The 23,568-nt window shown below is 42.4% G+C and overlaps 1 protein-coding gene across 1 annotated transcript in view; it reads right to left on the bottom strand.

The window, feature by feature from the left end:
- PARD6G (par-6 family cell polarity regulator gamma) overlaps positions 1-23,568 on the bottom strand; it is a 74,907-nt gene that overhangs the window by 3,279 nt on the left and 48,060 nt on the right. The window lies entirely within an intron of this gene.

Below are 23,568 nucleotides of genomic sequence, written 5' to 3'. Positions count from 1 at the left end.
TTCTGGGTTAGCGGAGTCTGTAACCTGAAGCGTCTGTAACCTGAGGTACCACTGTACAACAATTACTTTGCAGACCCATCATGGAGGGACATTTGTTATTATTAAATATATTTTACAGACTTCTTTCTCAAGTGGACCCAAGGCAACATACAACAGTATACAAATATACATTATGTGGGGGAAAAAATAAGGAAGAAAGTCACATCCATATAATATGCCAAAGCTATTTAAGTTGGGTATATATGCTGAGCAAACCAATTGCCAGGCCTTTGGGAGGGGCTGGAGAGTGCGATGAGCTATTTAGCTGTGATTATTCACAGCCTGATATGTTGCTTGATTTTGTTTATTTTAATAAATATTTTAATAGCATGTGTATTTGAGCTTGTTTTTATTGCACTGTTCTAATTATCTTGTTTATGTTCTACCCTGGGACCATTTGGTGATGGGCAGATTATAAAATCCCATCAGTAAGAACTGGTGGGAGCTCAGGTTTTCCTGGCAAAGGGAGATATTTCTCCTCCCATAAACATCTCTTTGAAAAGACACCTAATAGTGACAACCTGGGCATCTTGCCAAGCACATCTTTAAGGAAGCAAGTATCCTATTTCTTATGACGCCTAGGAGGAGGATTGGCAGAAATTGCAGAATGGCTACTTTTCTGTGCCCAGCGGTTTGTTAGTGCAGGGTAGGAGAATGACTCAATAAACCCAGGCTACTTGGAGCCCACACTATACCAATCATGCCCCAGAGCAGCTCATTGGCAAGGTTGGTGGTATCAGAAGCAACAGTGTGGCTACTATGTGTCAGGGACTGGCTGGACTTGGAGTGGTGGGAGGCACCAACAGGGAAATCTCTAAGTGAAATGCCAGAGGAAGAAGGCTCAGAGCCAGGGGATTGGTAGTGAGACACTGAGGAGAGGTCAGAGGAAGCAGTCGGTGACCAGGAAGAGTCAGTGACAGAGAGCAGTTCAGAACCTGAAGCTAAGGCAGAGGAGGGGCGGGGCAAGAGGCTGCTGAAGAATCCAGGGAGCCTCCCTCTCCTGCTGTGACAAGCTCCCCTCCTCATGGTCTCCAAGAACATGCAGAATAATGAGGAAGGCTGAACAGAGACCAGTGTGCAGGTGCAAGTTTGAGACTGCTTGGGAAACATCTGGGAGAGTAGGAGCCTTAGAAAGAGTGGAAGGCAGGGACCCTCAGTCCTGGCAACTGCTCCACAGGGGCAAGGCATGCTGGGAAGTGTTGTATGTCGTTTCCTGGAATACAGAGTTAACTTCACTGACAACGGAGCCTTGTGTCTCTCATGCTGACCTGCATCTGACTCCAGCCCTGACACTCTGAACCCAGTTCTGCCTTCACTCACGTTAATCGGAAGGTGGTCTTCAGAAGAAAAACGGGAGTTATGCAAACAGGAGAAGACTTGTGGACTATGTAAGCATGGTTTAGGAAACCATGATTTAAAACAATTCAATCAGAGCTAATAAAGAATGGAAAGTGGTGGTGAAAATTCTTCAGCATAGCTCACACACTCAGCGGTCTTAAAAACGATTCTGGAAAGCCCAGGAAATTGGGCAAGCTCATATGAGGCTAAGCAGGAAGACACCCACTTGTGTTTTCAATTTCTAAAAGGTACAGCATGTTATTAGACGTGCAGGGAAAAAGTAATCAAAGTAGTCATGGTCTTTCAACAAGCTGAGAAAACTGGTGCCCTCTCCCCAGAAGCCTGGCATCAAAAAGTATGTCAGGCACAAGGGAGCATGGGCAGGCATTTCCTGTTACTGCTCCCTAGTTTGCTTGATGCCAAAAATGAGCCATGAGTGCCAGGACAAGTTATAGCAACTGGTTGTGTGGGTGGAGTTGATGAATTGATGACTACTTGCAAAGCTGCTTTGATTTATGGCTCCAGTTAAGCAACCATGAGGTTGGGACACGTCTGTGCCGCCTCCTGCGTGTGGTCGGAATGGCCACTGCAAGTTACTGTTTTATCTCCACGGCGTTTGGAAAAGAAAAAGCTATTTGTTTTAACTCACTCAACCTCCTCAGCTGCATTCTGCTTATCCTTTGAGTCATTGTTCTGAAAGCGACTTTTCTAAGAGTTTCAAATTAAAACAGCACACACAAACAAATGTTTGGAGGAACCCAAAGACTGATAATGTTCATTCCAAGATTTCCTGAGCACAGAGTGTTAGAAAAATAGGATGACACCTTCTAGCAAACTGGGACTTCCTTTTCCTCTTGCCACCTCTTTTTAAAAGCTTCGCATAGTCTGGTCATCACACAATTATGCATGCGTGCATTTCATTATTAATTAATTAATTGGTTTGTTAATTAATTAATTAACCAACCAACCAACCAACCCTATTTCAGGGTGGGGAGATCCAGTACAGAGGTAAAGCATACCTTCAATATTAAACTTAAAAGTCCCCTAAGTCTAAGTAGTCTTTTCATGTTAAGAAAAGCCATGAGGGACACCTATACAAATGAATGTTAAATATTGAGCACCTGGTCTTAGGAGGAAAACAGGTATACTTCGAGCAAGCTATTATAGACAACCATCACCACCACACAAAATCCCTATAACCAGAAGCGCCACTCCCATTGCTTGGACAGCTGCTTTTTATAGGAACTGCCTGCCAGATGAAATACCAAAGCGTAGCCAGATAAGATTATGTAAACAAGCAAGATTCCACAGAGAACCAGACTGCCAGACTCCTATAGGAAGAATTCATTTTGGAGTTTGCATTTCTAGTCTGCATACGCTCCTAGGGTATTATTTCTTCTGGGAACTGTGCAACTTTAGTCGACAGCTCTGGAAACTACATCAAAGACAGAATTACTTCCACTAAGGAGAACAGCACTTCAGGCAACTTTGGGAAGGAAGCCAACAACTCATTAAGAGCATTTGGGGTGCCCCTCAACCCAAAAAATCCCAATTACTGAATGCAGAAGTAAACAGAAGGATAACTTAAAACTGGGGAGGGCTTTAAGCCTTCACTTCATCACCCAAGACAACTTTTCAGTGGATTTATTTATTTTTAAAGCGTTAAAAATCTGCACCACGTGGCCTTTTCCTACAGAGAAACATACACAAGTGGTTTCGGAAAGTGATAAAAGCCTGGCCGGGGAACTTACTCCATCGTTTGTTATAAAATGATGGAACATGCAGAGATACAGAAGGATTCAAAAAGGAAACAGATATATCGTGAACTCTGACTTAGGCTGCTTCCTTTACCCAACTCAGATACAAGTGAGCAAGCTGGATAAGGCAAGAAAGAAAAACACAACGCAATGCCCAACCAAAACCTACTTGTGCTGTAGTCAAGCATAGTCATTGAACAAACAAATGCTAAAGTAAATTGGGCTGAGTTTATTGTTTGAAAGGCTGCTATGCTTTTTGGGTTAAAGTAACCTGTTTTTACAATCCTACCCAGTTAATCCCTGGGGAGGGGAATCTGTGCCGCAAGTTCAAACAAAAAATCCTGGAAGATAAAATTTCATACACAAGAAATTCTTGTTTTTTTTTCTTCACATGCACTGTACTAAGGGTATTATTATTATTATTATTATTGTTGTTGTTGTTGTTGTTGTTGTTGTTGTTAAATAGTGACGCTGATGTTCTGGTTATCTCAGAAACTGTCCCCTCTTCTGTTCATTCTATCTTGAATTCCAATTCTTGGCTCTTTTGCCCTGATCATCCAATGAAAGAGGTGCTCCTTTAAGTTACTTACTTACTTTTTCCTGTTCCACCTTTTTGACCTCCAAGATGGCTAAGCATTAAGAACCAAATGTAAATAAGCTGAAACACCCACCCACCCACCCAATGAAATCAAGTCAGCAGCAACTGAGTTATCCAGCTGATGAGAGTAGGCCAAAAACCTGAGCTCAGCACACAAATTCACAGCTCAAAAAGTGATAATGGGTTAACCTAAAATAAAGCAACTGCTCGCCTTGATATGTATAGGCTCTCATCTGGTCTATTAGAACCAGCAGGTGTTTTTTTTAAACAGAGGAATGCTAAGTAATTTTTTTTACTTTTACTTGAGCTATTTTAATTGCATCAGGAAAGCTAAACTAAATTGCATTAGGAAAGCTAAACCTAATTCCTTTCTATATACACAGACAGCATTTCAGACTTTCAAACATTTGAGAAAATCAGTATTCGCTGATATTCCAGTCGTGCTCTCTGTAGCTCCATTTGGTGACCACCAGGGGTCATTGCTCAGCTTCTATAATTTTCCAGTGCAGTATTGGGGATTGTTAAGAGAAGGGATGGGGAGAATGTAGATTTAGTTCTCATTACCTAATCCAAATGAACTGAGGCACAGCTATCTTTCAAAATGTGCACTTTTCCAAATTGCAGTGCTGTTCTTCGAGAAAGTATTTTGCACAAAAAATGTGTATTGCGTTGGGGTAAAATAATTTATCAGTAAAAAGTAACAAAAATGCCTCATATTTGAGAAAATTGCTTGCAAAAATGTGTGTATTCGGAGAAATACACAGTAAATTGCTGACTTTTTTTTTGCAATTAAAAAAAACCTAAGCTGAGAATGTGTAAAAATAAAGATTGAGGGGAGGTGGGGAAGTGCCAGAGAGGAAACTAGAGAAAAATCAAACCTAGCATATAGATACAGATGTAGATTGGTTTTACTTAAAAGACTGTTGCTCTTATGAGTGAAAAACAGACTGGTACTTTCTTTTGCAGGCTAAAAGTACAGCAGGCTGCTGAAGAAGGTACCCTCATGTCTCCTTTGCCAGTCTGTTGCCTTTCCAGAATGGGTGCAGAGGAAGAGAAGCTGAACAGGCTGGCAACAGAGGCAGAGTGCTTTGCCCTCCGCCTGCCAGCTTGCTCAGTCGCCTGGAGAGAATTCCTGGGTTGGCACTGGCGACCAGACAAGGAGTTCAATGCAAGGGCTTCAGTAAAGGGGCACTTGGCACCAACACTTCCCTTCTCACTTTCACTGCCTTCACTCGATTCCTCAAAAGTGCTCATCCACATGGGCCATCAGTCTCACATCTGTGGCGTTGGATTATACAGAACTAGAAATAAAAGGTTTGTGGGAATGGAAAGCAATATATGGAAACAATGCAAGGGGAATAATCCACTAGTTATGGTTTTCATGGGCGGGGGGGGGGGGAGCATGTCCCTAATCTGTAGTTTCCTGGAATTTTGTGGAAGGGAAACGATATTTCAGAGACTCGTCCACAATTATGGTGGATAGTGATACCAGATAGTGCATAGCAACTATTCTGTGCCATGAGCATCTCTCAACAGTGAACTGCCATGTATAAAAACATTGTAGAATATCGTGGAAAAGTTAATTTATTTCAGCAATCACAATTATAACAAATAAAGGCTTGACATATCTCGCTTTGCATGTCATGAGTCTTATCTCATATATTAGTTTCACCTTTTAAGTTGAATTACTGAAATAAATGAACTTTTCCACGATATTGTAATTTTTCGAGTTTCACCTGTACAGTCCAGCTGCATTGCATGGAGCTGCTTCTACTTTGAATGCCTTTCTTCCCTATCTGCCTATCACAAGTGATTTATTTAAGGGTGGGTGGGAATAGCCACATTGATAGTTTGGGGTTCAAGACAGGTAGCGCTTCCTTTGACTGGAGCCCTTAACATCTTCCTCTGCAGTACAAAGTTTTGGCTCCTAGAAAGAATAAGCAGGAGGTGCTTATCAGGGACACGGAAGGCTGCCATGCAGGCAGTTCTAGTTTTTGTCTTTCTGAGGGGGGCAGAGAGAATGCATTCATGACTCTTTCCTTTTCCTGTCAGTTAAACAAAAGGACTGAGAGTGGCCCCCCACTTCTCTGGAAGATTTGTCACTATCTCCCTAGTGAAAGTACATCCAAAATAAGCAGGCTGCTGTGCTGGGGAATCCCACAGCTCTGTTAAAGGAAAACATCCAGTTTAGTAAACTCAGTTGACACCAGGCAGCTTCCAAACAAACAGCTGCAAGTGGTTTTCTGCAAGTCTGTTAAGCCTGACACATGACATTCCAAATCAGCTCTCCTTGAATTCCCAGAGCCTGGCATTACCCAAGTATCAAAGCCTACCCAGTAGCTGGCTGAGTTACTGGTGTAGTATCGTGTGCCCTGTTCCTACTGAAGCAGAGAAGTATTTCCAGGGCTTTGTGGATTTTACACACACAATGCAAAATCAAAATTAAAAAGCGGAACCTAGCAGCACAACTCTGTGGTCCTTAACCCTTCGTGTGCTAACTAACTAGCAGTTGTGAATTGTTATGTTTGACTGCAATCTCCCACATATTTCAATTGGTTCCTGGTCTAATTTCTTATCGGTAAAAAGAGCATAAAAACAGGTGCTCAAGAAAGAGTTGTGTATGGGATGGTCCCATCTACCTTTGGCTCTGGTCTCACCTACTATGCAGCCTCACACTCAGATTACCTCCGGGGGGGGGGGATAGTTACTCAGGCTTGGCCTAGATATGTGGGAAAGTAATTCTCATGAATCTCCAGCGCTTACAAGTACAGTCGTACTTTGCAAGTTGAACGGAATCCGTTCCGGAAGTCCGTTCGACTTCAAAAACGTTCAGAAACCAAAGCACAGCTTCTGATTGGCCGCAGGAAGCTCCTGCAGCCAATTGGAAGCCCCGTCACACATTCAGGTTCCAAAGAACGTTCACAAACTGGAACACTCACTTCCAGGTTGGTGGCGTTTGGGAGCCAAAAGAGACGAGTACCAGGGCATTTGGGACCCAAGGTACGACTGTAATAGGCTTTCAGCCCGAAATAAAATATGAGGTATCTCTCCAGCACCCAAAAGGAGGGGCATGATTTCTAGATTCCAGCCTATCATATTCCAGCATTACTATGCAACATTCATTAGGCGGTTAAAGGGAACTGTAACCTTTCACGTAAGAAGAGCTTTGCTGGATCAGGCCATTGGCTTATCTGGTCCAGCATCTTGTTCTTGGTGGCTGTGGGAAACCTGAAAGCAGAACTTGAGTGCAAAAGCGCTCTCTCCGTTTGTGATTCCCAGCAACTGGCAGATTGTTACAGTTTTTAAATTTAGGTGGTGAACTGATGGGTGTATGGCAGAAGGAATTCCTCCCCCACCCCTAAAAGATACTTTAAAACTGCAATCTTAAACACACTTGCCTAGAAATAAGCCTCACTGATCACAGTGGAATGCCTATCTAAAGGTGAACAGAATTGCACTGCAAAAGCTAAAATTAACCAGATTAAAAAACAAACAAAAAACCTCTGAAGAAATCAGCTTCTCACTTTGAGCTTAACTAGAATGTGGTTACAAGAAAATCTAAAGCTTATGCTCTGGGATGTATACTTGATATTAAACCAGAGTTTCCCAAACTTGGGTCTCCAAACTATTTTTTGGACTACAGCTCACATCATCCCTGACCACTAGTCCTGGTACCCAGGGATGATGGGAGTTGTAGTCCAAAAACAGCTACAGACCCCGGTTTGGGAAACCCTGTGTTCAACAAATAAGGTGCACCGAAGAACAAGGATTCCCTGGGAATTTTTTGACCGGCTTTGGAATACTGTGCTGTAGCTGTTCCAGGTCATAAAGGAAAAATATAATCAGCCACCGAGAGTTTTCTAGCCTAGACAATAAGCTGGCAAATATCACCAGTGGAAAGGTACTCCACATCTGTGAATCCAAACAACAAGGCATCCGAATAAGAGTGCGTGATACAAGAAACCTCAACACTCTTTCATGTTCCGACCTTTGGGAGCATTGCTGGATAAGATTTAAAGTTAGTCACAAGATAAACACCAATCGGGGTCAGAACACAGCTGCATACTCTCTTTAATCAGTTCTGCACAGTTGCAATCCAGGATATCACGATCTTTTCCTAACTGGCAGGCCAACATGTCCACCTGTACATCAGAAGGAAGAACAGCACTTTGCTCCTAACTGACACACGGGCCAAGGCTCTTATTTAACCGCCTGTGTCAAGATGGAACAGGAATTCATTCCATCGGCTTGTGTACCTCAGCTTCGGATCCCAGCCACTCAGTTCACATGCAACAGAGTTACTCCAGAGGCCGGCTGGTGGGAGTGCCATGAATTACTTCAGAGCAGCCCTGCAGGGCATAACAAGGAGTGGCACCAAGGAGTTCCAAAGGAGACTCATAGACAGTCATGCCTTGTTAGGAAAAAAGGCTGGTGCAACCTAGGGCCTTTAAGACAGGGCGTGTGTAGAGAATGAGAGAACAGGAAATTAACAGCATTTAAAGAAACAAGGGCCACAAAGTCAACACCAAAGGAGGGACATCCACCTTGCTTGTGCTGCACCTCCTTGATCTAAGCGGAGTTCCCTTCTTTTAAAAATTGGGTAAGTTCTGAACCAAGACCTTGGCAGCAACAGTGTCCAGTCCACAAAGCATTATTCCCACATGGTACCATCCTTGTCAACCTGCCAGGACAGTATTGCACAAAGACAGGATGAGGCTAACAATTTAAAAGTGATCATTTGTGTCTATGCATGTGTCTGGCTGGCTGTAGCGATTCAAAATTATTCCTGGATTGAGTTATCTTTTATTTTCTAGCTCTAATCTACAACATGTAACAACAAAGACTCAACAGCGTCTGGCAAGGAAAAATGTTTTTGTTCACGAAAATAATGCAATAGACCCCCCCCAATTATTTGAACCACTTTATGTTCCTGGGTCATCTTTTTCTGCTCTTTTAGAGGCAGCAGTCTTTTGTGTTAGGCCACACCCCTGGCAGCAGTCATTTATTGACTGGTGCCCTTGGCACTTTCTCAAAATGCCAAAGGTGCCCCGAGACCCAAAAATGGTAGTGACCACTGCCTTAAAACAGCAGCCAAACTGGAATGAGATATGAGCCAATGTTCCACGAAACAGCAGCCAAGGCTATCCATCAGTGAGATAGAGCACCCTAGAGCAAAATACTTCTTAGACCTACTTGATTTTGGCTACTGATTAAAAAATTTGCAGTGTCAATTAATGTCTGTGTTCTACTATACAGAATGCTGTAAAATCCACATCATTCCCAGAACAGAACTCAGCAGTAGGTCAGTTTCCCTTTAAATTGTGCCAATCAGCTTAGAGCGCAATGCCCAAAGATGGCAGACAGTGAGCCCATTGCTAAGCCAAGTTTTGAATTTTGCCATAACCACTGAAATATATTCAGATATAGAAAAGCCTACATCTGGAAGCACCAGAAAAACAAAGGATTTATTCAGTATTTAATACTGTGACAGCCTTCCCCAGCATGTCTGAGGCTGATAGCAGTTGTTGCCATCATGATAGCACCAGGCTGAGGAAGGTCTGATCTTTGTGAGAAACACTATAAAGGGTTAGTTTCACTGCAGGAGGAAAATGCACAACTATCCTTGTAGCAAAAATGTCTGGAATGTACAAGATAACCAGTTTAAACCGAAATATCCCCTTCTCCAAGGGCAACACATCTATTATATATATTAGACAACTCAAATATATTCTAGTCTGGAATGGGTCATTTTAGCACCAGTTTTAGAACTGTAATCCTATGTAAAGCAACAATCACAACAGGAACAGCGGGATTCAAAATAGGTTTTTTTTGTGAAATTACCATAGTGTTTTGCTCCACCAAAAGCAGAGCAAGGTAGTTCAAACAACACCCCCAAGGTGGGAAGGAAGGGAGAGAGACTAAGGAGAATAGGAAAACTTAAATATTGTTTTAAGGCTGCAATAAAGAGAGACTAGAGAATCATTGTTCTCAGCTGACCCTGAGAGCAGGTCAAGAAACAACATGCTTATGCTACAAAGAAGAAGACAGGGGTTAAAAATTAAAGAAGCATCTTAAGGTAAAGAGAAGCTAGACAATGGAATCAGGTAGATAGGGATTACATAGAATTCCTCCTTTGTGGGGGTTTCAAGAAACAGAAAAAGGTTGTGCCAGCAACAGTTTAGGAATAATCTTTGGTCACTGAAGACCACTTTTAAAAAAACAAACCTGAAGAGGATTCATCAGAAACATTCTTTTTGGAACTCACTGGCTTTTACAGCTGTTCCCATCCTGTGCATGAACTCATTGTGCTGCAGAAAGAATAACTGGAACCAACCGTTCTTTAGCTATGATAAATTGGTGGGTTGTTTAAACCATGGTGTCGTGTTAAATCAGTTTCCTGGTTCAGTGGTGAGCCCTGCTAGTACTAACCAGGCTATAAAACTGGTTTAATGGCCTGAGATAGTAGATCTTGACCAGGATATATGCATGTAATCCTCAGCCATTTCCCTCCTAAGCCAAAACCATACACTAGCATATAAATATAAAATGGACACACACACAGGGTGAAACTACCTGCAGGTATCTAGACAAGAATTGCTCCTATCTGTTGCATTAAAAGGCAAAAAGAAGGTAAAAGGAAGCTATTTCATGGTGAGAGTAAACATACGTAACGTTACTTTATATGACAAAATTGTTGTAGAACATGGCAACAAATTCATTTTTTTACAAACTTTATATATATTGTGGTTTTTATGTTGATATTTTCTGTGAACCGCCCTGAGACCTCCGGGTATAGGGTGGTATACAAATTCTAATAATAATAATAATAATAATAATAATAATAATAATAATAATAATAATAATAATAATAATTTTTTTTAAAAAAACATCAACTTAAAAAATCAATAATGATTTGTAGTAGCAGGCAAGCTTCACACTTGGTGTGTGTCAGAGAAAAAGTAATAGCATTCTGAGATTATTGTATAACTTATCATATGTGATAATTTACAAAGATTCCTGGGGGTGGTAGGCCCCCTATGGCCTGTAGGCCCTTGCGCACCCCACAGCCCTGTACACCCTATGTTGGAGAGGCAAGAGAAGTAGGGAAACCACTTAACTATGGTTTGCTCAGTGTCAGTGTAATACTTTGTCATGGTTAATGCAAACCACAGTTTGACAACCCATTCCAAGCCACATTCCACATCTTGTTTGCTGCTCTGACTATGAATGGAAAATGAACCACGGTTAAGTGTTGCCCTTGCAGAGTCTGGAAAGTAGCTATTCATAGCTGAAAGCATGATCTTGGAGATGCAACATTTGATCCAAATGCAAGGAAAACAGCACCCCAGACTAGAAACAAAATAAAAAAAATCCTTCCAGTAGCACCTTAGAGACCAACTAAATTTGTTATTGGTTTGAGCTTTTGTGTTCATACCAATAACAAACTTTGTTGGTCTCTAAGGTGCTACTAGAAGGAATTTTTTAATTTTGTTTTGACTACGACAGACCAACACGGCTACCTACCTGTAACTAGCACCCCCGACTGTTAGGGTTTGCTTCTAGGCTTCTTGCATGGAGATAATAAGCTTATTTAAAGAAAACCCAATAGCTCTGAGGCACTAAATAATATGCCTGCTTGAGCAAAACATAGTCTGGGAAACAGGGTGAAATCAAGTGACTGGTGTACAGAGCACTGCTATACAGTATTTCTTGGTAGCATGCATGATGCGGTTTATTTTTCCAGTGAGGTATTGTATGCTTGGGAAAACATGCAGGACTTGTTTGCTTTTACCCTTCTGCAGTCAAAGGCCAGGGCAGCATAAACATGCCACAGTTCCCATTTACTCCCTTCCCCAAATGATAGCACAACACAATTTAAGCTGAGCAATGCTCTTCTGATTGCTACATTAATTAAAACGTGCCCATGCCCCATTCTGATCCAGCACCCTGAGCAAAATGCAATCACAGCAACATCCTCCCGCACTTTGCCACTTTGACAGAGTAGGAAGACTAGTCACATTTCTGCAGAGCCCACCGCCATTCCTCAATAATTAAATCCCCCCCAAAGAACCAGGAAATGCACAAGTGCCCCCCAGCAGACTTGGCTCAACTAACTCTGGAACTCTGTAGTCTTATCCAAAAGAGCTCTTAGGGGTTTTTTTTGGGGGGGGGCAGAACTTGGTGGGCTCGGTTAAAAGCAAAAGGTTAGCAGTTCAGCTGGCAAAAACCTTGGTGCATAACTGACCAGGCAGTGCTTATTATATAATTTGATTGATTTCAGCACCACTGGACCAGTAGAATGGCGAAGTGGTGAATTCTGAAGTGCGAGAGTGCACCGTGACTGCTCCCAGAGCCACACTCCAAAGGAGTCCAAAAATGCAGATAGCTGTGTTGATCCATTATATTATACACCAGCCAAAGAGCAGCAGTACATAACAAAATACTTAATTTATAAGGTTCAGAGTAACTGCAATTAGTGTTTTCTGGGAATAAGTTCAGTTGAATCTGTGGTGCTGACTTTGGACCCTCCCTGTGGGATAAACAGCAATGTGATTTTTAAAAGGCATCTGAAGGCAGCTCACCTATTCAGGGAAGTTTTTAGTGTGTGGTGTTGTATTGTGTTTTTACTATTTTTTGTTGCAAGCTGCCCAGAATGGGTGGGGCAGCCCAGTCAAATGGGTGGCATATAAATAAATAGATAAAGTATTATTATTATTATTGTTGTTGTTGTTGTTGTAGTAGTAGTAGTAGTAAACACTTGAGCTTTAACAAAAGATATTCAGGCAGCTGAAATGCAAACTCCCTAGCTTTTAATTAGAAATGCAAATGAGATTGCAAACAAACACTGTCATTTAAACGGCTAGTGTGAGGCGGGAGCCCATCAATAGGAAAGGAAAGTTGTGCTGAACCTCTGATTATTTTCCTCATAGTCCAATTTCCTCTATGCTAATCTATCATAAATGAAGCTGAAAGCCTCATTACCTCATTCACTCGCCACAGCAAGGACACTACACCTCTGGCAGGATAAATCATTGAAAAAAGAGTCCCCAGAGTTGTGCTTGCCTGCGTTCCCTCTCCACTACATCACTGCAGCAGCAGCAGCAGCAGCAGCTGTGATTAGGAATCAGAGGCAAAGGATTGCTCCCACCCCCATAGCAAGGCCACAGCAAGTTATTCTGTTACAGATCTGAACTGTGGGAGACATCACTTCTGTTGTTCTAGACTATATAGTGCCCGAAACTTTCCAGGAATATTATTACCATATTCTACAGCAAGTAGGAAGTTAACACCGATATCACACCACATGCAATATTGTTACATCCTTGGTAATAAATCTGACAAAAATAAGCACATTCATATTCACTACCACCAATAAGATCTGGCTGTGTGAATTAGTCCAATACAAAGGGGATGTTACGGCTATATATCTTCCAAGCAACTAATGCATCTCTAAATAGCAATAGTCTGTTTTGTTTGCTTCCCACCCCCACCCCCCATCTCAACATGGGTGGGGTATAAATATAATCATCATCATCATATTTAAGACTACAGCCAGGAAATTCAGTTCTTGCCCTATCATAGAAACTGGGAATTATAACTTGCATGAACCCCTAGCTACCTCGGTTGTCAATATACTTTGCTTGAACTGTGCTAAAGGAAATATCTGAATAAAATTTTGTGCCGATAATGGAGCAATACAGCTGGAAACTCATGGGGTGGGGATTCCCCGTTCGAACCAGCACGAGGCTACAAGAAGACTCAAAGGATAAATAACTGGCCAAACAACAATATAGACATACTTCCAAACAGGTGAGGTATCATTACTGAATACCAGTAAAGATTAACGAGAACAGAACTGCTTATACAAAGAGAATATTACCCAAGGTAGGCAGGCATATTTAGGGATGCAAGGAAATGTGAGTCAGCTGGAACTGGTTCTGGAAAAAGGAATGTGGTCTAGTTTTGTAGGAATTTTTACAGAGGAAGCTGCCATCATTAGAAAGGATGCTATTCCAGTGCCAGAAGAAAATATCTGGAAGATCAGGACTTTAAATGCTTTCAAAATGGGAGTTTGAAAATGTTTTTCTGTATAGTGAGTCTCCCCCAAAACAAACAAACACCACTAGGGAGATGCCAGGAGCAATCAGACCCAAAGGGGTGGGAGTGGCAGCACATTTATCCCCCGCAGTTTAATGGAAATGGAATAGAGAAAAGTCTCAGAGATGCATTTCAAGAATTTCATTGTAGGGATACAGTCCAGCTCAAGCAGCAGAACCCACTCAGGTGTGGGGAGGAGATGTCAAGCAAGGGCACAGTCCAATTCTCATCCTGGGTAAGTTTCCCAGTTGAAGCCACAGTGGATGGCAATACCATCTAATCACAAACACATTGATAGGATTTCCTGTTGGTTTTCAGGGCATCTACGGCACCACCTTTATTCATGCCTGACTGCTGTGTGGACAGAACTGCAACTGAGGCTTCAACAGCCGTACCTGTTAAGACTGTATCCTCCCCTCCCTGGACTCCAATCAGTTGTGCTCCTAATCATAAGAAATGATAATGGCTGTTCATGGATTATTTATTGCATGCATGTCCCTAGGAACTTTTTTTTTTTTAGGAGGCAGTCAATACTCCAAATAAACACATACAATCTCCACGTATCTAGCATGAGAATATAGTTTAATTATTTCTGGTAGAGGAGTTCACCGATGGCTCTTTCATCCAGCAGAGGCTTCTGAGAATGAAATCAGGGAGGTGATATTCTCATTTGCCTTTCCTTGTGCAGCTCCCCAATCTATTCTGCAGGGCTGGGGATCCCCAGAACTGGAGATCCCCACTTTGCATAGGGAGACGATGCAAAATGTTGCATTTTCCATTCACAGAAGTCTTTGCTAGATTTAAGAACCTCCAATTAACAGAAGGGACCACACTGGATACAGCACAGATTTATTAGCAAAAACGTGCTTTCAGTTTGTATTTTCATTTTTTAAAAAGCAAAACAAAACAAAAAGCTGCCAATGATTCCCTGAACTTCTAAACAAGGACAGACAATGTGCTACTTTTACATCAACCATCTTTGTCTTCCAGGTCTTTAAAACTGGAAAGCTTTTAGAGAACCCTACCCATATACTGTACAGCAGGCACTGGCCTAAAAATTATTGGATATTTCATATATACTCCCCATTTCTCCAAGGAGTGCAGGGTGGCATACAAGATCCACCCCTCCTTTTTAACTCCCAACACCCTGTGAGGTAGGCTAGAGAATTAATGACTGGGCCAAAGGGCATCCAAGTAAGCTTCAAAGCTGCATGGGAACAGTGGCCCTACCTGGAGAAAGGTGTCCTCTGAGCCCCTCCCTATCACTGCACCACTTTCTCTCTTGTGCTACCATGGCAACTACCTCCTCCTCTTGCAAGCAGGGTGGTGATGGGGAGATTGAACAAATGAGTTCCCTTTTGGGGGGGTTTTCAGGGAGGGTGGAAGCCAAGGAAAGCAGATCTTCTTGCTCCCATCTCTCTGCCTAGTAATGGGGTAGAGAGGATGGGCAGGTCCATTTTTTGTTTTGTTTAGTGGAAGAAAAAGAAAGAAAACATGGAACCATTCCTTTTCATCCCCGCTGCCTTGGGTTGTTATGAGACACAAAGGGAATGAAGAGATTTATTGTCTTTGCCCCACCAAAAACAAAATTAAGAAAAAGGGACCTATTTGTTCCCTTCCTGTTACCAGCTCAGTCTTTCCTCCTTGCCTTACCAGGTAGCTGCAATGTCAGAGACTTGGGGTTTTTTTTAAAAAGAGAGAGAGAAGACGGGACACTGTTCCCATCAGCTAGGTCGTCCTGCCACCTTCATGGCCCAGAGGCACGGCATTCTGGGAAATGAAGATAGCAGGTGCTACAGTCTGGAACTTTTTTGACTCCACAGCAGCACACCCGCTCTGTAAAAAGAAAAAGGGAAAAGGCGGCTGACGACATCGTGCTCTCTTTTGCCTCCACTCAGGCCACAGGGTCCTTTATTTGTGTGTTGTAGTCCAACTCTATAGAGGCAATGCTAAGTGAGAATTTGAACTGGGGTCTCCCCAGTCCAAGTCCAACACTATAACCACCAAAAGAGGGAGGAGTAAGAGAGAAAGATCAGCTTCTTATCTGCCCTGGTTATGTAACAGGGAGACTGGATCAAAAGAAGTAGCAATACTTCGTGGAAAACGAAGATGACAAACACCAAACTAAATTGGGAGGACAGGCAAAGGAAATCAAGAAATTTCTTATTCAGAAGTGTTGATAATTCAACCAGACTTCTCTTATCTTTGTCTGTTGCCCGGCCTGTTTTCTATCCTGGATTAAATTTTCCACTTATGTCACTTCAGAAATAAGGATTGACAAATGATAAAAGCAATCGTGCGTGTGAAATGTATTTACAGCACATTTTGGGAGGCACTATTGCGCCACAACAGGAACTCAAAACACACACACACACACACACACACAAAATTACACTTCATATCCCTTCCCCTCCATCACTGGATTTTCCAGCTGGGTTTGCGTCTAAGGTAATTGGCAGCAGAGCAACTCAAATGTGAGGAATTGTGGCCATGCCCTAGCCATGTTTGCCTGAACCAAGCTGGTAATCTAGCCAAGGTGCTTCCCAAACCTAGTTCTGTGCCATGTTTTCCTGACAAGTGTGCTGAGTTGGGCATCCCACCATGATGGGAGGTCAGCCTGTTGGAAACAGGTCAGCCTGTTGGAAAAAGGCTGTGTTGGTGAGGGGGGCTGGGAATCATGCCACTTCTCTGCCAGACAGAAGAACGACCACCAGGGCTAATGGCAGACCACAGAAAATAAAGAGAAGTACAGTTCATAGTGGAGCGATGAGCATGCCCAAAGGTGTGTGGAGTTTGCAGCTCCCACCAGAGAACTGCACTAGGAAGGAGGGAGGCTTACTCCTCTCAAGTCAGCCACTAACCCGGGCTAACTTGGCGAGCTCACCATATAGGACGCCTACAGTTTCCGAAGCCAAGTTGTTAAGAGATATGATGCAAAACAAACAGGGGAAGCTGAAGTAAGTGATTTTGAGGAACACTTGGTGCAGCAAAGCCCATTAGGGCAGAAAAACAGGCTTTTGAGTGGAAACTATGGAAGCGTGTCAACATTATTGTGTAATATTATTAATGTTAGCTAATACTCGTGCTGGAATCATCACAATCCCGTGAAAAACAACTTGAGCAACTCACATAGAATATTTAAAAATACAACCCACGCTACAAAAGGTTAAAATCGATGCATAAATCAAAACCTATATATATTAGAATTGAGAATTGTGCAGCTACTTAAAACCCCTGGCTGATAATCCAGTTAGTCCTGCTCAAAACAAACTCAATGAAGCAAACTTATCCACTAGTTTCAATAGGTACTTGAAGTATGGCTGACACTGGATCCGTCTCCTTATCATTTGCACTCAGTAAACAATAGTAGGAATTCTTGCTGTGTATTTATTTCAAATCACTCTTCATCGAAAAAGAGCTTTTAAAAGTAGAACACAAAGAAAGATAAAATTACAAAAACATTACAGCAGGACAATAAAATACAACAGAATTAAGAAGAATAAAACTACTCAACCACCTAAAACATATCAAACTAAAATCAGCTAGAGTAAAGTAGAAGTTCTTGCAATTATGGGGGCAATTCATCTCAACAGAACTCAAGGCACAACAGATCAGTTCAAGCAGAAAGCAAGTTATTTCACTGCAGCAGCATTTGGAAAATAAAATAAAAATAAAAGAATGTGGTGTTAGATAAAAATTCAATGACTGTAAACAAAAATAAGGTGCAGGCTGTTTGGTATAGTAGTCTAAGAGACTCAGTCCTTTTCCACTGGCTCTCAGCTTGTTCCATATATAAATATAACCACAGTTAAATAAATTAGTTATGTAAGGGCAGCTGTGAAAATATTTGGGTTGATTGTTGGTCTTTAAAAACTGGAAATGTACTTTAAAAAAGAAGAAGTACCCATTCAAGTTTCCTGAATGGCTTGTGGGAGGGGGGAGAGCTACCTCCTTTGCATGTGATCGGTTGTCTTTTGGTTAATACAGAGAATTTTCTGCTTCATTCTCTGGGGAAGGTTCAAACATTAACAAATGGCTCTTTTGTTTTTAAAAAAATCTACAGTCACCACGTCATGCCAAAACATTTTTATGTTTCCCACCAGCAACGCTGACCTGTGCCAGCCAGAGCTCTGGGAAAATATGGTATATGAAAAGAAGAAAAGCTCATTGTTGCCACAGAACCAGCTGAGGATGCATAAAACTTTAGTTGACCGTACAAAACCCTGAAAATAACACTCACGGCCACAAGGAGTCTGGAGATAACTTTTATTATCAAAATTCAGTCCAGTGTTGAGAGAAAACCCCAGTCCTAGCTTACCCTTTCTAATGGGCTGAATACCTAATAAAACTTTTGGGAAAGCGAGAACTAGGCCAAAATATAACTAATGCCTGTAGCCACAGGGGATCCTGCAGACATAGATATACAGTCAGGTCCCAACGCTCATGTGGGCAGATTCCAGCTTAACTATTTTCCTCCATGGAGGAATGCTCTTAAAAATTAGTTGTAATGCAAAACCCATGTGGATTTTGCACCGATGATCTGACAGCAAGGCACTAGACTCCTGCTCCACACATATTATAAACATTTCCTCACATTTTTCTCTGCAGCCGAGAAATTGCTCCGATCAGCAACATTCTACCATTAGTAGCACCCTGGAGCTGGCACTCCAAGTACACTTACTCCCAGGATGCAGTGATTACCTACATTCAAAAAAGTGTTTTTGAAAGAGGGTTACAGAGCTGTGGGTTATTAGAACCATAGATGGTTCAATGAAGCACAATTAGTCTATTTATCTATTTAAAAGAAGTGCCCTAGTTCCTGAAAGATCTAGAGAGAAGGAATTAAGATTTAGTATTACTCAAGAAGCTGAAGCAAGTAAATTACCGTATTTTTCGCTCTATAAGATGCACCAGACCATAAGACGCACCTAGTTTTTGGAGGAGGAAAACAAGAAAAATAATATTCTGAATCTCAGAAGCCAGAACAGCAAGAGGGATCGCTATGCAGTGAAAGCAGCAATCCCTCTTGCTGTTCTAGCTTCTGGGATAGCTGTGCAGCCTGCATTCGCTCCATAAGACGCACACACATTTCCCCTTATTTTTTAGAAGAGAAAAAGTGAGTCTTATAGAGCAAAAAATATGGTATGTCTATAAGGTAAAGCTAAAGGACCCCAGACCTCATTTCACTTTCAGGCTGAGGGAGCCGGCGTTTGTCCGCAGACAGCTTTCCAGGTCATGTGGTCAGCATGACTAAACCGATACTGGCGCATGGAGGACCGTGCCGAGTGCCAGAGCACACGGAAATGCCATTTACCTTCCCGCTATTTATCTACTTGCACTGTATGCTTTTGAACTGCTAGGTTGGCAAAAGCCGGGACAGAGGAACAGGAGCTCACTTCGTCACGGGAATCAAACTGCCGACCTTCCAACTGGCAAGCCCAAGAGGCTCAGAGCTTTAGACCACAGCGCCACACTGGTAAATTACCTAAATTATGTCTATAGCACGGAGAAAGCAAAAATCGCTCCAGTTACAGCCACTGAAGTAGCAGAATATTATTTTGGCACTTAGTAAGGCAGAACAGGGCCAAGGATGAACACTCAGAGGTCCTGAACCCCAAACTGAGCCATAGAGAGAAGTGATGCTTGGTCAATTCAGAGATTTAAAGAGGAATGAAAGTGGGGGTGTCAGCTGCAGTAATAGGATCTGCTTTGGGAGGGGATCTTAGGCAGTCCATCCACCCTCCACACTCACCCTTCTCAGAGCACCCCCCAAAACACTAGTTGTTGATCAAAGAGTTTAGACCATGACATCTGCAACTGTCAAATATCTAAGATAAGACCCTGTTACTCTGCAGAGAGAGATACCTTGGGCTGAATGGAGGTTCAAGGTCATTTTCAGAGAAATGTGGTCTTTATACTATGTGTCCTGGTGCAGCCATTGCCTATAGAAGCTGAACAGACCCTTGTTCAGGATATAATGGCAGCGTGGGAGATGCTGAGCAACAGGGAACAATTACAACAACAGCAAAACAACAACACCCTAATCAGACAAAGGGATACAATTTATATGTTTCACAGCTGAATTGAGCATGGCATAGCAAGCTATTATAAATCAGTAACTTCATCCAGCTCAGCACAGCAAAGTCACTCGCTGACCTCTAGAGGCCCCCAAAAAGCTGCAAGCAGGGCAAAGATTAATGCATAAAACGATGCTCCAAGCATCCTGCTAGGCCACATAAACCATAAGAGAAAAGTAGGAACATATGTTAGTGCAATTAAAATCCATTTTGCCCTAATGGATAAGATTTCAGCTTCCCAGACTTACGTAAAGCAAAACACCAAAGCTTGCAAGACTGTCATTGTGGTTTGCAAGCCAGAGTCGTCGGCTTAAGAAGAGATGAGAGCTTCAAGTTCCCAAGAAAAATGGAGTTTGCAATGCCAAAAGCTGGGGTGGAGAATGGGGCCAGTTAGGTATGTTGGCAAAAGTCCTAGGCCTAGCTGTCCACCCTGCTTGGACCAGTGGTTTATCAAGCACTACTCTCACTGCCACATTGTCACCACATGCGCACACACACACGTTGCTAGGATACCCAGCCAGTCTTCACCTACCACAAGCCCCCAATCACACTGCCACAAGCTCCCACTGGATAGCTCACTTGGTTAGCCCATGTCGCTGATAACATGAAGGTTGCAGGTTCAATCTCCATATGGGAAAGCTGCGTATCCCTGCATTGCAGGGGGTTCGACTAGATCAGTGTTTCCCAAACTTGGGTCTCCCAGCTGTTTTTGGACTACAACTCCCATCATCCCTAGCTAGCAGGACCAGTTGTAAGGCATGATGGGAACTGTAGTTCAAAAACAGCTGGAGACCCAGGTTTGGGAAACACTTTAATAGACGATCCTTTGATCCTACAAGTCTAGGATTCTATGCTATGCCGCTCAACCATTTCATGTCCTTTGGCTGTAGCTGCAGTGGATGCAAGATTATGGTCTCTTCACACTTTAGTACATCTTAAACAGATCCTAGGATATGGCACACGCCACCCCAAGTGCGCTTGAAAGTATCCAGCACCAAACATGCGGTTTTAATTGCAAATCAAATCAACTGGAGAATTCAGCTTCTTTTAAAAGGAAGAGAGAGCATTCCAAAATGGTTACTGGAACACAGCCAAAACAGTCTGCTGAAGTCCCAATTCAGAAATCAAAAACTAGTATCAAGGTGGCAACTTTGAGTTGTGCCTTGTGGTGGGAAGGCAAGTCAGTTCAATGTTAATGAAGTGTATAGAATTTAAGACATATAAAAAGCGTGGTGCACATTCTAGTCAACCATAAACTCTCCAGATTGTGAAAGCAAATCTTTTGTTATGTATTAAGAAAGTAGTGCTTAAAAAAACAAACTCTTAACATTTCTCCCCAACACTGAAAAAAATGTTTAGATACATTTGTTCTACAATTTATAAAACCTAATCCAAGATTAGGGTAAACCCTGTCTTTCCTTTTCAGTGCAGTGTCAACAAGCAAGTAATTCAAGTGCATTGCTACCTTGACATAATTTTAAAACAATTCTTCAGAATACCTGGATTTACACAGGCATGTTTTCCCCCTAATGTCTTTTTTTGCCTGCTCCAATTCACATTCAGTTTCTAGAACATAAATGTCTCAGCTAAAAATGCTCAACACAATTTATCATTATTTTCCTAAAGACTCCAGCTGATTTGAGGTGATGGCAAAAAAGAAAAAAAGCTATAAAGAGGTGTACAAATAAATTTACATGTTTACTTCAGGGTAAAACTATTATTTGCTGCTTATCCACCCAGGTTGTTTTTATAGTCTCAGCTTTGCCAATCCTTCCACGTCATCTACATTCCTATTCATCAGTGTACGTGGCTACTTCACATAGCTTTGTTTTTAAAGAAGGCAAGTTTCAAGTCCTCATGATTATATGGGGGGGGGAAGCTGAAACTGGGTGGACAGGTTATGAGGATATTCAGTGCCTCATGCCCCTCTCCTGTTTCCTTCTGCCTTCCCATTATGTCCAAGTCCCTGCCCCCCAAGCTCCACCTTTTGAAACTTCCCAGTTCCTCTTACTGGTGACCTTCCAGGTTCACTCTGGTTGCAGCAGTCACACAGACACACCTCTGGTGGTTAATGAATGACTAAATCAATGTCCAACAAAAGCGAGTCACTAGGCCTCACCACTCAACATCCCTTCAAGATTAAGAGCTCCGTAGCCTCAAAGAGGATTACAGGCCAGTTCTTTTGAAAGCCAAGCAGCAGCATCCGAGGAACGGCCACAGATAAATCGATGCTGCACATTGAAACAGTCCAGAATCGCTACCTGTAATCAAATGCCCTATTATCTTTTTTGTGCTTTCTGCTGATAGAAAACAAGGTATTTTGGGCTGGTCTGCAGCTTCCATTCTGAAAGATCACAGAAAGCCTTGCAAAAACACCTTCCAGTCTAAGCTTGTTTAAGCGCAGCGAAGGCAACAGATCTCCTCCTGCACCCTTTAGACCAGCAAGAATCTAGTACAGCTACACACCCTTGGCTAAAAGCATGCCTGTTCAAGCCCAGACACTTAGACATAGCCTACTTTTAAAAAAGTGTGCACTTCATAATAGTCAGATGAGTTGCAGCTGGCTGATTTACCCCCATCCACCAGGCTGGATCCACCAGCCTTGCTGCCGGAGGCTGAAGAGTCATCCTTTTGTGCAAACGATTAAAGCTTTCATGTGTTTAGTTACACAAGTTTAACAATTACCCAGAAACCTTGTAAGCCCATCTACACACAAGCAGCTAAAACTCAACCCCGGAGGTTGCTGTCATGCTGTCCTATAATACTGTTTCATGCTCTTGAATGTTCCTTTCCTTATATTATCCAAACCACCCAGTATCCCAATCCACTTCAAGTACTGAATTTACATGAACAGTTTTGCTTAAATGGTCTCCAGGCCACTGGAACAGATGCTTGCACCAGGGTGAGCAACAACAGAATACCAGGGTCACTGCAGAGGCTATTGGTTTTTTCAAGATAGACAGAGTGAATACAGCAGCTTTGATATGGACTGGCTGAGAAAGCACAGTGCACACGCCCTTTAATCTGCATGTATCACCGATGGTCAAAGCAAAATTTGCACATAAGTGAATGGCTTAGTTTCCCCAGATTAGGCTTTCCTAAAACAGTCTTTCACTTTCACTAATGGAGAAGAATCATCCAAAGAACACACACACTTCTCCTGTTTATTTTATTTCGATCCTGCCTGTTCCCCCATCCCCTCATTTTCTCCTCACAACAACCTTCCGAGATAGGAAAGAAAGCCACCTCAGCTCAGTCACAGAGGGAGGTTCATTGCAAAGCAGAGATTTGAACTAGGGTCTCCCCCAGAGCTGGCCCAACTCCCTAACCACTATACCACACTACTGTGCATCTTACCATTTATGACGCCTACCTTACGGAAAGCCTTGAACAGGTATTTTTCTGCAGCCCAGGGGCCACATATTCCCTCATAAACAGACTCCCAGGGACCATATGCCAGTGGTATGCACAACAAGAGGCAAACGTTTCATCCAGGCTATATTCCAGCTATAAAGAAGTTTTCAACCCAACCTTCCTCTGCCCCTTGCACATCTCTCCATCCTGGTAAGATAGAGGCATTAACACATTTCAAAGACATATTCCAGCCAAGGAAATGCTTTAAGAGAGGGAAGGGGGCTTGAGAGTTGAGAGTTTTAAGGGC

The sequence above is a fragment of the Podarcis bocagei genome (assembly GCF_964188305.1).
Source record: "Podarcis bocagei genome assembly, chromosome: 8".
In the NCBI taxonomy this organism is placed as follows: Eukaryota; Metazoa; Chordata; class Lepidosauria; order Squamata; family Lacertidae; genus Podarcis; species Podarcis bocagei.
This window is presented reverse-complemented; position numbering and strand designations above follow the sequence as displayed.